Source organism: Staurois parvus, unplaced genomic scaffold, assembly GCF_062004578.1.
Source record: "Staurois parvus isolate SC_StPar_1 unplaced genomic scaffold, SC_StPar_1.0 ptg000960l, whole genome shotgun sequence".
NCBI classification, from domain to species: Eukaryota; Metazoa; Chordata; class Amphibia; order Anura; family Ranidae; genus Staurois; species Staurois parvus.
Window position 1 is genome coordinate 780073 of NW_028318756.1, and position 12539 is coordinate 792611.

Here is a 12539-nt window from a genome sequence, read left to right on the forward strand (position 1 = left end):
CTGCCAGAGCCTGTGTCATGGAAGGTATTGGAGTGTCTCCTGAAGATGTATAGCACTGACCCCTGACTACCTTTTAGTCAATAATGCACCAACAGACCTCCTCTAAGAACAAGTGTCCACCAAGGGGTGAAGGATTGTCCTTCTGCATTCCATTTGGTATCTTGGAATACATTATTTGACCAGTGAGATGGTAAGAAGGTGAAGGTTGTCTTCCTTTCCTGGTAGGAGTTCTGTAAGGAGGTCTGGAAAGTAAGTGCAGGTAAGAGGACAACCAGAGACCAAGATCCCCCCTCCCTGCCTCAGTGTCCCCCTGAGCCTGACAAACTTCTCTTTCCTCAGAGCCCTGCTCCCCACCAACCCTATCAAAGACCCAGATTCCTTCAGCTACTCTACCCCCTCAAAACCCTTTAACTTCACTATCCCCTCAAGGGCCCCAAAGTCTCCCATCCTCAGTAACCCCTGAGAGACCCCTCAGCTCCTCTTCTTCCCTCAGACCCCTCAGTATTATCCTCCCCCTGACACCAATGATGGAACATGTTCTTCATGGCCGGCTGGGGAATGTTTCCTTCCTCCTGAGCAGCAATGTAAGGGGCTCTATGCTCCATACTCCTGACCCCGGCACTCCATCATTGTGTTGGCTGCATAGTGTAATGATTGCCCATTGGCTGCCTGTGTAGTGTCATCATTGCCCTTTGTAGGCCATGTATGGTCAGGATGGTCCTTGTCTTGTCTATTTATTGTCAGTGCTGTTTGTTTAGAGGACCATATTACTAGAATTTATCTCCACAATGAGGAGAATGTTCCGGCCCCAGAAATGGGGGAATGTTCTGCCCCTGAAGGGGTTCATCTGGGTTCCCACACTATATGTGTGTATCATCATCTGCTGGAGATAAAAGACGTCACAGTGACTATGGAGGAAGAGGACGGACATGACTATGGAGGAAGAGGACGGATGTGACTATGGAGGAAGAGGACGGACGTGACTATGGAGGAAGAGGACGGACATGATGATGGAGGAAGAGGACGAACGTGACTATGGAGGCAGAGGACAGACGTGACTATGGAGGAAGAGGACGGACGTGACTATGGAGGCAGAGGACGGACGTGACTATGGAGGCAGAGGACGGACGTGACTATGGAGGCAGAGGACGGACGTGACTATGGAGGCAGAGGACGGACGTGACTATGGAGGCAGAGGACGGACGTGACTATGGAGGCAGAGGACGGACGTGACTATGAAGGCAGAGGACGGACGTGACTATGGAGGAAGAGGACGGACGTGACTATGGAGGAAGAGGACGGACGTGACTATGGAGGAAGAGGACGGACGTGACTATGGAGGAAGAGGACGGACGTGACGGGGAGTTACTGGGTGTAAATAGAACATAACATCTTATTACCTCCTCTGCTGCCACTTCCACCAAGGTCTCCTCTCCACTTTGTATGGTATACAACTTCCTGTCTTTATTCCAGATGACTTCCTGTCTGTGCCTGACATCACTTCCTGTCTGTGCCTGACATCACTTCCTGTCTGTGCCTGACATCACTTCCTGTCTGTGTTCTATAATAACTTCCTTTCTGGATAGAAGTGAGATCCCCACCTTGTGGAGTTCAGAGGAACTGCAGCCCCGAGAAACATTAAAATAACCGTTCCTGTGGTTTCCATGAAAGATCAAAAATAACTAAAAAAAAGGGGAGGGGGGGAGAGGGGAGAGGGGAGGGGGGGAGAGAGGGGGGGAGAGAGGGGGGGGGAGAGAGGGGGGGGAGGGGAGGGAGAGGGAGAGGGAGAGGGGAGGGGAGGGAGAGGGGGGAGAGGGAGAGGGGAGAGGGGGGAGAGGGAGGGGGGGAGAGGGAGGGGGGGGAGAGGGGAGGGGAGGGAGGGAGGGGGGGGAGAGGGAGAGGGGGGAGAGGGAGGGGAGGGGAGGGGGGGGAGAGGGGAGGGGGGGAGAGGGGAGGGAGGGTCAAATCAGGAAGTAGTAGGGCATGAAGATGTATGGAATCCATGGATCCCACATTTTATCACATTGGTGATGTAGCTAGGGGCAGTGTTGTGGATGGCTTTGTAAGTTGTGGTTAGTATTTTGTATTTTATATGTTGGGTTAGTGGAAGTCAGTGAAGGGATTGGCAGAGAGGGGCAGCAGTCACTGATTGGTTGGGTTGTCTAATGAGAGCGATCCCACCAAACCTGATCCTTCTGGGGGAGACAATGCAAAAATACATCCTAAAGTAGAAACATATATATCAATCCACTCATAATGACATCATCTTCTGGGAGTGTCTGCACATCCATCCATTTCATACACATTTCATTGTCTCAGCAGATCTCCTGCAGCCTATTAGCTCCCATTTTCCTTTCTATGTCTCAGCGGATCTCCTGCAGCCTATTAGCTCCCATTTCCCTTTCTATGTCTCAGCGGATCTCCTGCAGCCTATTAGCACCCATTTCCTTCTCTACGTCTCAGCAGATCTCCTGCAGCCTATTAGCACCCATTTCCCTTTCTATGTCTCAGCAGATCTCCTGCAGCCTATTAGCGCCCATTTCCCTCTCTATGTCTCAGCAGATCTGCTGCAGCCTATTAGCTCCCATTTCCCTCTCTATGTCTCAGCAGATCTCCTGCAGCCTATTAGCTCCCATTTCCATTTCTATGTCTCAGCAGATCTCCTGCATCCTATTAGCGCCCATTTCCCTCTCTATGTCTCAGAAGTGGTGTGACTACAGATGATCCCTCAATATCGCCTCTCCAGGAATAATGTCCCTTCAATCTAATATTCCTGAGACATCTATACAAGTCCTGTGCCAACAACGTCTTCCTGATACCTTTAGGGCTGAAGCCCAAACCTTTCCCCAGAAGGTCCATCTTACCCGATGTCAGTCCAGCTGAGGAGAAGGTGACAATTCCGTCTATTTCTGTTGATGATGAATCGTCTGTTGGGATGGTTGGATGAGTGGGAGATCCCTTGTTGCAGCGTTGATGTTTCCTAGCTCCCCTGTGGCCGGATCTCTGCTGTTTCCTTGATTCTGATGGACAATACGAGGCCGGAGTTGTCCCTCTATAGATCCTAATAAAGTGCCTCCAGCAGAGGAGGGAAGTGATGGGTCAGAGGCTGTAGAAGAAGCTCTAGTGAGCAGTCTAGATGGACGAGGTGAGTCTTGTGTAGGTGGTGCTCCAAGAGTACGCCTGATTAGTAGACGGTTAGATGTTGGACTCCTTCAGCTGCTCGGCTGACAATGCAGACTGCAGTGTAGACTCCACCTGTGTGATCTGTACAGCCAGAACAGGTTCTTCCTTCTGGAGAAATGAAACTCCGAGAACAATGGAGCTCTTGTTTAGGACTTGTGTAAACAGACCACTGGACTCCTCCCTGTCCACAAACAGACCACTGGACTCCTCCCTGTCCACAAACAGACCACTGGACTCCTCCCTGTCTGCAAACAGACCACTGGACTCCTCCCTGTCTGCAAACAGACCACTGGACTCCTCCCTGTCCACAAACAGACCACTGGACTCCTCCCTGTCCACAAACAGACCACTGGACTCCTCCCTGTCCACAAACAGACCACTGGACTCCTCCCTGTCCACAAACAGACCACTGGACTCCTCCCTGTCCACAAACAGACCACTGGACTCCTCCCTGTCCACAAACAAAGCTGGGGTCAGTTTACCTCATAGCCCCCTTGGAATAAGCTGTGCTTCTAATATTCAGCTAAAGTTATCTTTTTACATACACAAGACAGCTGTCTTTAGGAACTTCTCAGGAGGACTTTGATCTGGTGTCATTTACCCAAAAAACCCTTCCCCTCCTCCACTAAGAACACCCTCTTCCCCCCACAGAGGACACCCCTCCCCCACTAAAGACAACCCCCCACACACACAGAGGACACCCTCCCCCACTACAGACACCCTCCCCCACTAAAGACACCCCCCCCACACACACACACAGAGGACACCCTCCCCCACTACAGACACCCTCTCCACTGAAGATACTTCTTCCTCTCTTTTCCTCCTCTGCAGACTCTCCTCCCCCTCCTTTCCTGTGCTGGGGACACTCTTCTCCTTCTGAGGACACACCTCTCACCTAGTGTTGTCACCCCTCCCCCACTGAAGACACTCTTTCCACTGAGATCACCCCCTCCAGTTTAACCAGTTGCTGCCCAGTCTATAGCCAGATGGCGGTTGGACGAACAGCTCGCCCCTCCAGGTGGTGCCATATGGCGTCCTTTCTGGAGCGTGCACCCCGCAGGGCTGTGGTGCGATCTGTCACCGGCCATGTACCTCAGACACGGCCGATGACAGATTTGTGTACTGGCCCTATTGCCAGTGCCATGTGACCTGCTGTGACCAATCACTGCAGGTCACATGACAGTTGTATACAATGGATGGCTTCCTTTCATGCCATCCATTGTATACAAGTGTGTCTAGCTGTGAATGGTCACAGCGATCACATGCACAAGCTGCACCAATCACAGCCCAGCTGTGTCATGTGATTAGCTGTAGCCAAATCACAAAAAAACCCCTGAATGAATCGATGTCATTCAGGTAAATGCATAAAACCTCCAGCAGCACTGAATGTCCGTTCGGAAAGCACGCTGGATGCAGGACAGGCCAGTACCTTGATGGCATATTGAGCAAGTTCTGGCCAGTGATCCATCCTCAAGACCCAGTAACCCAGTGGATGATCAGTTGGAAAGGTCTCCAAGTCTGTTCTTGCCCCTAGATAATCCTGCACTATATGATGCAGACCCTGCCGATGGGTGCTTAAACCTAACAGCCCTGGGCGCTGAGGACTAAAGAACTGTCTAAAGGCATCGGTCAGCTGGCCGCATTCTCCACCGCTCTTCCTTTGACAGAATGAAGCCTCAGAAACACGTTGTCCAGGAAATGGTGACCTCCCAGTGTCTGGAAAGGTGTTACACAATTTCAAGGCATCCTCAGGATGTTTCATCCTCTGCTCCCTCTGGGAAGACTGGATGAGCTCTGCACCTTGACCCTTGTAACGTGGATCAAGAAGGGTTGCCAACCAGTATTGATCCCTCTTCTTGATAACACAAATCCTCAGGTCCTTACACAGGCTTTGCAGAATCAGGGAGCCCATGCAGTGTAAGTTTGAGGAGGCAGGAGATTCTGAGTCCTCTGGGTGACTGAGGATGACATTGTCAGGAACTACCTCCTCCCAGCCATGTACTACTCCTGGCTGGGTTCTGGGGACTGAAAAGTGTCCCTTGAATACTGCTCTATGTGATCCTCTACTTCCATGCTGCTGCAATCCTCCTCCTCCTCCACTTCCTCCTCCTGCTGTGTGTTCTGCAGCCCCACAGGAATGGTTTCTGCATAAAGGGGGCCTTGAGAGGACAGGAAATCCTCCTCTTCCTCCCGCTGTTCTGCCTCCAGTGCCCTGTCCATGATTCCATGCAGCGTGTGCTCCAGCAGGAAGACTACAGGGATAGTGTCACTGATGCATGCAGTGTCACAGCTCACCATCCTTGTGGCCTCCTCAGATGGTGACAGGACAGCGCATGCATCCATTGTCAGCAGCCACTGGTGAGGTGAGAAGAAGCCAAGTTCCCCTGAGCCTGTCCTTGTGCCATTTTCACACAGGTACTCATTGATGGTCCTCTGCTGTGTGTGCAGCCACTGCAGCATTGCCAAAGTGGAGTTCCACCGAGTGGACATGTCACAAATGAGTCGGTTGGTGGGCAGGTTGAATTTCAGCCAACTGATAACAGGCCGTGTATGACCACCGGAAATGGCCACAGACTTTTCTGGCCTGCCTCAGAAGATCTTGAATGCAAGGGTACCTGTTCAAGAAGCACTGTACCACCAAATTCAGCTTGTGTGCCAAGCATGGAAAATGTGTCAAGTGTCCCTGTTGGAGGGTGGAGAGCCCCTTCAGAGCTGACAGAATCTGTGTCCCGGTGTGGCTCCTGTCCCTTAGACAGACCAGCTGAAGCACCACGTGGCATCTTTTATCCTGACTGATCACATAGCCCCATGAACGCTTATGGAGCACTGCTGGTTCAGAGGACAATTCAGCAGAAGAGGCCATAGAGGAAGAGGAAGGGGAGGGGGTGGAGCAGACAGATGTGGCAGAATCACCACCAGGTTTTTGGAGGCATGGTGGTGGAACAAGCTCCAGAACTGAACCCTGTCCTGCATCCTTCCCAGCTGCTAGCAGAGTCACCCAGTGTGCCGTGACGGATATGTACCATCCCTGACTGTGACTGCTGGACCACGTGTCAGTAATGTGGACCTTGCTGCTGACCTCCTTGTCCAACAAGGCCAAAACATGACCTTCCACATGATGGTACAGAGCTGGAATGGCCTTGCATGAAACAAATTGTCTTTTCGGAACCTGTCACTGTGATACAGCACATTCTGCAAATTCCCGGAAGGGGGAAGAGTCCACCAGATGGAAAGGCAGCAGTTGTAACGCAGCAATTTGGCCAGGATAGAATGTGGATGGGTGGGACAGTCTTTTTTTTCATGGTTCAGCAAATGGGGTAGTGAAATGTTCCTGCTGAAATGAACAGGTGGTGTCCTGCTGTCAGATGGGCCACCCACTGCTGTACCATCACTCCTCTCAGTGGAGGCTGTTGAGAAGACCTGACGTTTTACAGTAGAGATCCCAGATGAGGAGCAAGGAGAAGTCTGCACTTTTTCTGGGTCTTTCAGGTGCTGTTACCAGCGGGCTGCATGGCAGCTCATCATACGTCTTGTCAAGCATGTGGTGCCCAAGTGGCTGGTGTTTTGGCCACGCTTGGTCTGCTTCAGACAAAGACTGCAAACAGCAATGCTGCACATGTGTTGAAGAAAGCCCACACCAGAGAACTTTTGGAAGTCTGCATGGAGTCAGCAGCGCCCCCCACCTGTGGAGCTCTGTCGTGTGATGCCATTGGTTGGCTGCCCTTATGCCTGTCCCTGGAGGACATCCTGCCTTGTTGGAGTTCTGCCTCCTCCTCACTGTCCTCCTCTGATCTCTCAGGCACCCAAGTACGGTCAGTGACCTCATCATCCCCTTCCTCCTCATCAATGGAGCCAACTTGGCAGTGTGCTGCGGCTGGGGGAACAGGACTGACAATTTCTTTTCCCTCACTGGCGCCCCCTCTCTCTAGGCTCACGTCACTCCTTTCCTCATCCTGGGAACCAACATCACAGCATTCAGATTGCTGCACATCCTCCAGCAGCATGGGACTGACACTATGATCCAATCATTCTGGTGACTCCTCCATGCATGATGGTGGGGCTACGGAAGGAGCAGCTGTGGTGGACAAGGAGCCGGAGGAACAGGACACTTTGGCAGCTGTGGTGGAAGGCAAAATAGTATGAGCCTGGATGACAGAGGATGAGGATGACTGACTTATCCACTCCACCACCTCTTCTGCATGTTGTGGTTCAATAATACGGCCAGCACTTTGGCCAATCATGGCTCTTCCTGAGAACTCAGCTGTTATTGGCCAAAGCATTGCACCTGACCTGTGGCACTCGGGTGAACTTCCTGGTTAATGTTGAACACGGAAATGGATAATGTTTGAGTCGAACTGTCAGGCCATCCCTACTCAAAATATTAATCTCTGCGGATCTACTGCTTCCACTTTACACCTACTTCATTGATCTTGAGGTGTTTGCCAGTAAATTAAGAATACTGAACCATGTGCAAATTCATATACAACAAAGTGTTTTGTGCTCAAGATGCTGCTCCCTGCAGATCTACTGCTTCCACTTTACACCGCCTTCATGTAGCACTACCTCAGAAGGAGCTGAATGTTGCCCCTGGTTTCCCTTTGCTTTGACCCCACAGCAAGGCAAACACACACACTTCTGCTCGTTGTCTCCAATGACCAGTCTAGGGGATGTTTTGTGTTTGGAGTTTATTGTAGAACTGGGGATAGGGATGGGGAATGTAGTCGGATCCTCCAGAATCAGAACTCTTCACACTGAGGACATCTAGCTGATCTCTTAGTAGAACACTTGTGAAGTCTCGGCTGACAGTAGATAGCAGACTTCTCAGTAACAAATAGCAGCAAGTAGTTGTAGGAGAGCGAAGTCCCATTAGCAGTAGCAATACTTGGACAAGCTCTGCAGAACACTAGGCAGGGCTCCCTTTCTCAGACCCAGGCTGACTATCAAGCACCAGAGGGGTAACAAGCACACAGAGTCCCCCAGATCTCTCAGAGTTTGCACTCACAGGTCCAAGGACAGAATGGTTGCCTCCTTCCAATCTTCCAAGCCACTCTCTCCAGTGATACCAGACAGAGCTTTGGCAGACAGCTCCCCTCAGTCAGCTTACTGTAGAATCAGGGTCACTCTCTCTAACTTCAGGCCCTCAGGTCACCCACCCGAGGCCACATAACAGCAAGTGCCAGGCGAGGCAGCCTGCCTCCAGCCTGGCTGGTACAATCCTCTCCGAGGAAAGACACTGAACCCATGTGCTCTCAGAGTATAAATACCACTCCCAGCATGCAATGGGGCCACCCTCCCCTGCAATTGGCCAGGACTGTATCCATATTCATGCTGGTCATTTGTCTAGCCAATTCCCATGTTCTGGAAGACTCTCATAGCTTCCTGAAGGCGGGCAGAACTCAGACCAACTCCAACAGAACCAGAGCAGCATGAGCAGACCTGACTAATCAATCACAGCTCTCTGTAACTCAGAATACCGACTGAATTTACCTGACAGCCTCTCTGGTGAGCAGAGAAACACAGCTATGCTTTACCTGACTCTACACATCCTAGACCTGACCAGGAGGGGCGCTACATTCATTCATCTCATCAGATTTGCTGCTATAGGAAATCATCTCAAATCCTGTGCAAATCCATGGAGACAGACAATATTGTGTGCCAGTATAGTGTTCTCTGCAAGTCCACCACTTCCACTTTGCATCTACTTCAATCCACTTATTTTACTCCAAAAATCCACCAATCATTGAAAACTTGATAAGGTGTGAAAGTGCTCCGCCCTCCAAACTGTGTCAGCTGTAGTGTAGCCCCGCCTTCTTCCACCTCTTGTACACGGGATGGTGAGGGCGCCCCCTAGTAGTGCTTCCCCCTCACCACACCAATAGGACTCCCAGCTTTTCAGCTCCCAGAGTCACAAACATCCTTCACACTCTCCTCATCTCCGATGGTAAAGGAACCGGATCCTCCTCGCTCACTCCTGCAAGTCTGCTGCTGGTTCTGTCAGTCTCCCTCCTAGACTCCGCCTCCAACCGCCATTCCAGCAGGAGCTCCGCCTCTAAATACACACTCAGGGAGGAGAGAAAGGGGAACCCGACATCGTGTGACACCTTTTATTACATGGAAATACGAAAATCAATGGGACTAATGCATTCACATTTACTGCAAAATCAAAGGAGCCAAAATGTGTCCCCCGAGCAGTCATATATTTCTGTCCCCCTTGGTGGGAGTGGAGGTGACCCCTCTATAAGGATCTACAGTCCATACACACCCAGCACAAGGCCGGGGTCACACTACCAGACGCTTCTCGGGGCTGCAGTTCCTCTGAGCTCCACAAGGTGGGGATCTCACTTCTACCCACACAGGAAGTCTCTATGGAAGACAGACAGGAAGTGATGTCAGGTACAGACAGGAAGTGATGTTAGGTACAGGCAGGACGTATAGAGGGGACCTTGGTGGAAGTAGCAGCAGAGGAGGTAATACAATGTTATTTTCTATTTACACCCAGTAACCCCCCGTCATGTCTGTCCTCTGACTTCTACCCAGACAGGAAGTTCTATGAATAAGGAAGTAGAGAGGAGACATTCCTGGATGTGGCAGCAGAGGAGGTAATATGTAGATGAACCCCTTCAGGGGGAGGAGTTGATGATAATATATTTGCCCCCAAAGCTGGCCTACATGGTTCAGTTTTATCGTTCAGCCAGCGGGATGACCATAAAACCTGAAGTGATTCCCCCATCCACACATTGGAGGTGGATGGGGGAATCCTCCCCGCTGCACTCTTGTATTCTGACAATGGGGGGACTCCTCCGCTCTCAGAATACACGGATCAGCACTGAAGCTATTGGCTGCAGCTGCTGGGGGAGTGGCTTTTATCCAGCAGTGACCACACATGGATGGAAATGTGAGCGATCCCTGCTGAACCCGCTGAATTTCCATGGATCTGTGGTCACCTTCAGTGACTTCCTCCCCTCCCCCTCATCTCCTTCATGATGGAGACTATTGTCTGCTATTTACACTCCGTTCCTCCGCACGTCACCTGATCACATGACAGCTTACTTCCACAGATTCCGGACAAGTTTCTGGATGGTAAAGGTCAAAGTTCACTCTTCAGTTTAGGAGAGGTAGGACGCACCCAGGAACTAGGATTTGGTTTATACAGGAGCCTCATATAGAGGACCCCTCAAATCTCCCCATCCAAATGTCCCTCCATCCAGAGTCTATATGTCCTATGACATCACACTGACCTCACAGCTCCTCCTCCCAATGTCCCTCCATCCAGAATCAGAATCCTATGACATCACACTGACCTCACAGCTCCTCCTCCCAATGTCCCTCTATCCAGAGTCAGAGAATCCTCTGACATCACACTGACCTCACAGCTCCTCCTCCCAATGTCCCTCCATCTGACATTTTCCTGATGCTCTTAGGATGTGGGGGTCCCTTGGTATCCTCACATGTAAAGTGGGACTGTTGGTCCTGCGTTGTATGTAATGACATCAGAATGCTGCAACAAGCCTATACCCTGCGTAGTGTGGGGGTCCTGTGGGGGGGAATTATACCTCAGCCTGAAGTGGGGCTTTAATAAAATGGAGACCTGAATGGAGAGGTGAGGAGGATTCTGGGAATATCATTTGATGTGACTATTTGTGTTCAGATGTAGAGTTTTCCTCCTGTGAAGTCTGGAGATCATATGACATCACATTGCCTCCACCTCCCTCCCTGATAGAAGAGAGAAAGAAGAAGAAGATTCTAGAAGTCACCAGAGAGATCACTGAGCTGCTGACAGGAGAGGTGAGCGGTGCCGGGAATTCTGGGACATTCTCCAGTAACAGACAAGGGATGTGTCTGGATGGTGACTGTATCATTGTGTGTGTCAGGTTCCTATAAGGTGTCAGGGTGTCACTGTCTATTTCTCCATGGAGGAGTGGGAGTATTTAGAAGGACACAAGGATCTCTACAAGGACGTCATGATGGACAATCAGCCGCCCCTCACATCACCGGGTAAGAGGAGACTTTATTGTAAAGGAGAGAGCAGTACGGAGGATCCACCTAGATCCCCCATCATCTGATAAACACATAGAAACAATGGATTCAGTCAGTGTGTGTGTTTCCTACAGATGGATCCAGTCATGGGAACCCACCAGAGAGATGTCCCCGTCCTCTGTATTCCCGGGATTCCACACAGGAAAGTCACACCATCCCTCACCATCATCAGGTAGATGAGGAACAATCACTGATAGTATCATTAGGATCTGTACATTATCTGCATTGTTACCATTGATGTCATTTTTATTATATATTCAGAGTGGAAACCTGAGAGATCCTAAAGTTGAGGTTAATGAAGAGATAAAAGAGGATGAGGATGGGGGGATGGAGGAGTCAGAGCTTCTAAAAGAACACAAAGATCTGTACCAGGACACCATGGTGGAGTCATCCAGCTACAGGAACCCACCAGAGAGATGTCCCCGTCCTCTGTATTCCCGGGATTCCACACAGGAAGGTCACACCATCCCTCACCATCATCAGGTAGATGATGACAATTATTGGTAGTTGTGATTTATACAGAGCATGTTTGTTACAATGAATGTTTTATTATATCTTTCAGAGTGGAATCCTCAGGGATGATAATATTGATGTTAAAGAAGAGTATAAAGAGGAGGATGAGGAGTATGGAGTGATGGAGGAGTTTTCAGAAGGACACAAGGATATGATGGAGCCACCTAATACCAGGAACCCACCAGAGAGATGTCCCCGTCCTCTGTATTCCCGGGATTCCACACAGGAAGATCACACCATCCCTCACTATTACAAGGTTGGTGGGATGGAGCATCTAGAACATGGATTCATAGAGACAATGTGTGGATTTTTTATGTGATGTAACAATATTAACACTTATGTCTTACAGATGTTATTTTCTTTTCTTCCATTGATTTAGGGTGAAGATCTGATAGATATAAAAGTTGAGGTGAAAGCAGAAGAAGAAGAGGCGTATGTGAGGGATGATCAGCAGTCTATGGAGGAGGATGGAATAACGGGGACATTTATAGAGGAGGACACTCCTACAGAGATCAGCACAGGTGGGTCATGAACACTAAATCCATTCCTCCACCCATACTGCTCACTGATTGGTCCAGAGTAGGGCGGGGACTGGGTGATATCAGCCTGTAATCCCCTGGTCACTTTCCTGAGCTGTGTTCCCCGTCCTGTATTCCTGGATTTCTCTCGGATAATCTTCCTTCTCTGTGCTGCAGACACAATTTATGTATCTAGACTGGATTTATGGAGGTTCTGGGGTTCAGCTGGCAGCAGAATGTTGATTTTTACTCTAAGCATTGCATAATGTAGGCACCCAGGACATGTGA

The 12539-nt window shown here is 50.2% G+C and overlaps 1 long non-coding RNA gene across 1 annotated transcript; it reads left to right on the forward strand.

Annotated features, from left to right (window-relative positions):
* The first annotated feature begins 10760 nt into the window (after positions 1-10760).
* Positions 10761-11400, forward strand: LOC149441676 (uncharacterized). Its single transcript, XR_016307312.1, has 3 exons — positions 10761-10968; positions 11055-11178; positions 11295-11400. It is a non-coding gene; the product is annotated as an uncharacterized LOC149441676 (long non-coding RNA).
* Positions 11401-12539: the final 1139 nt, after the last annotated feature.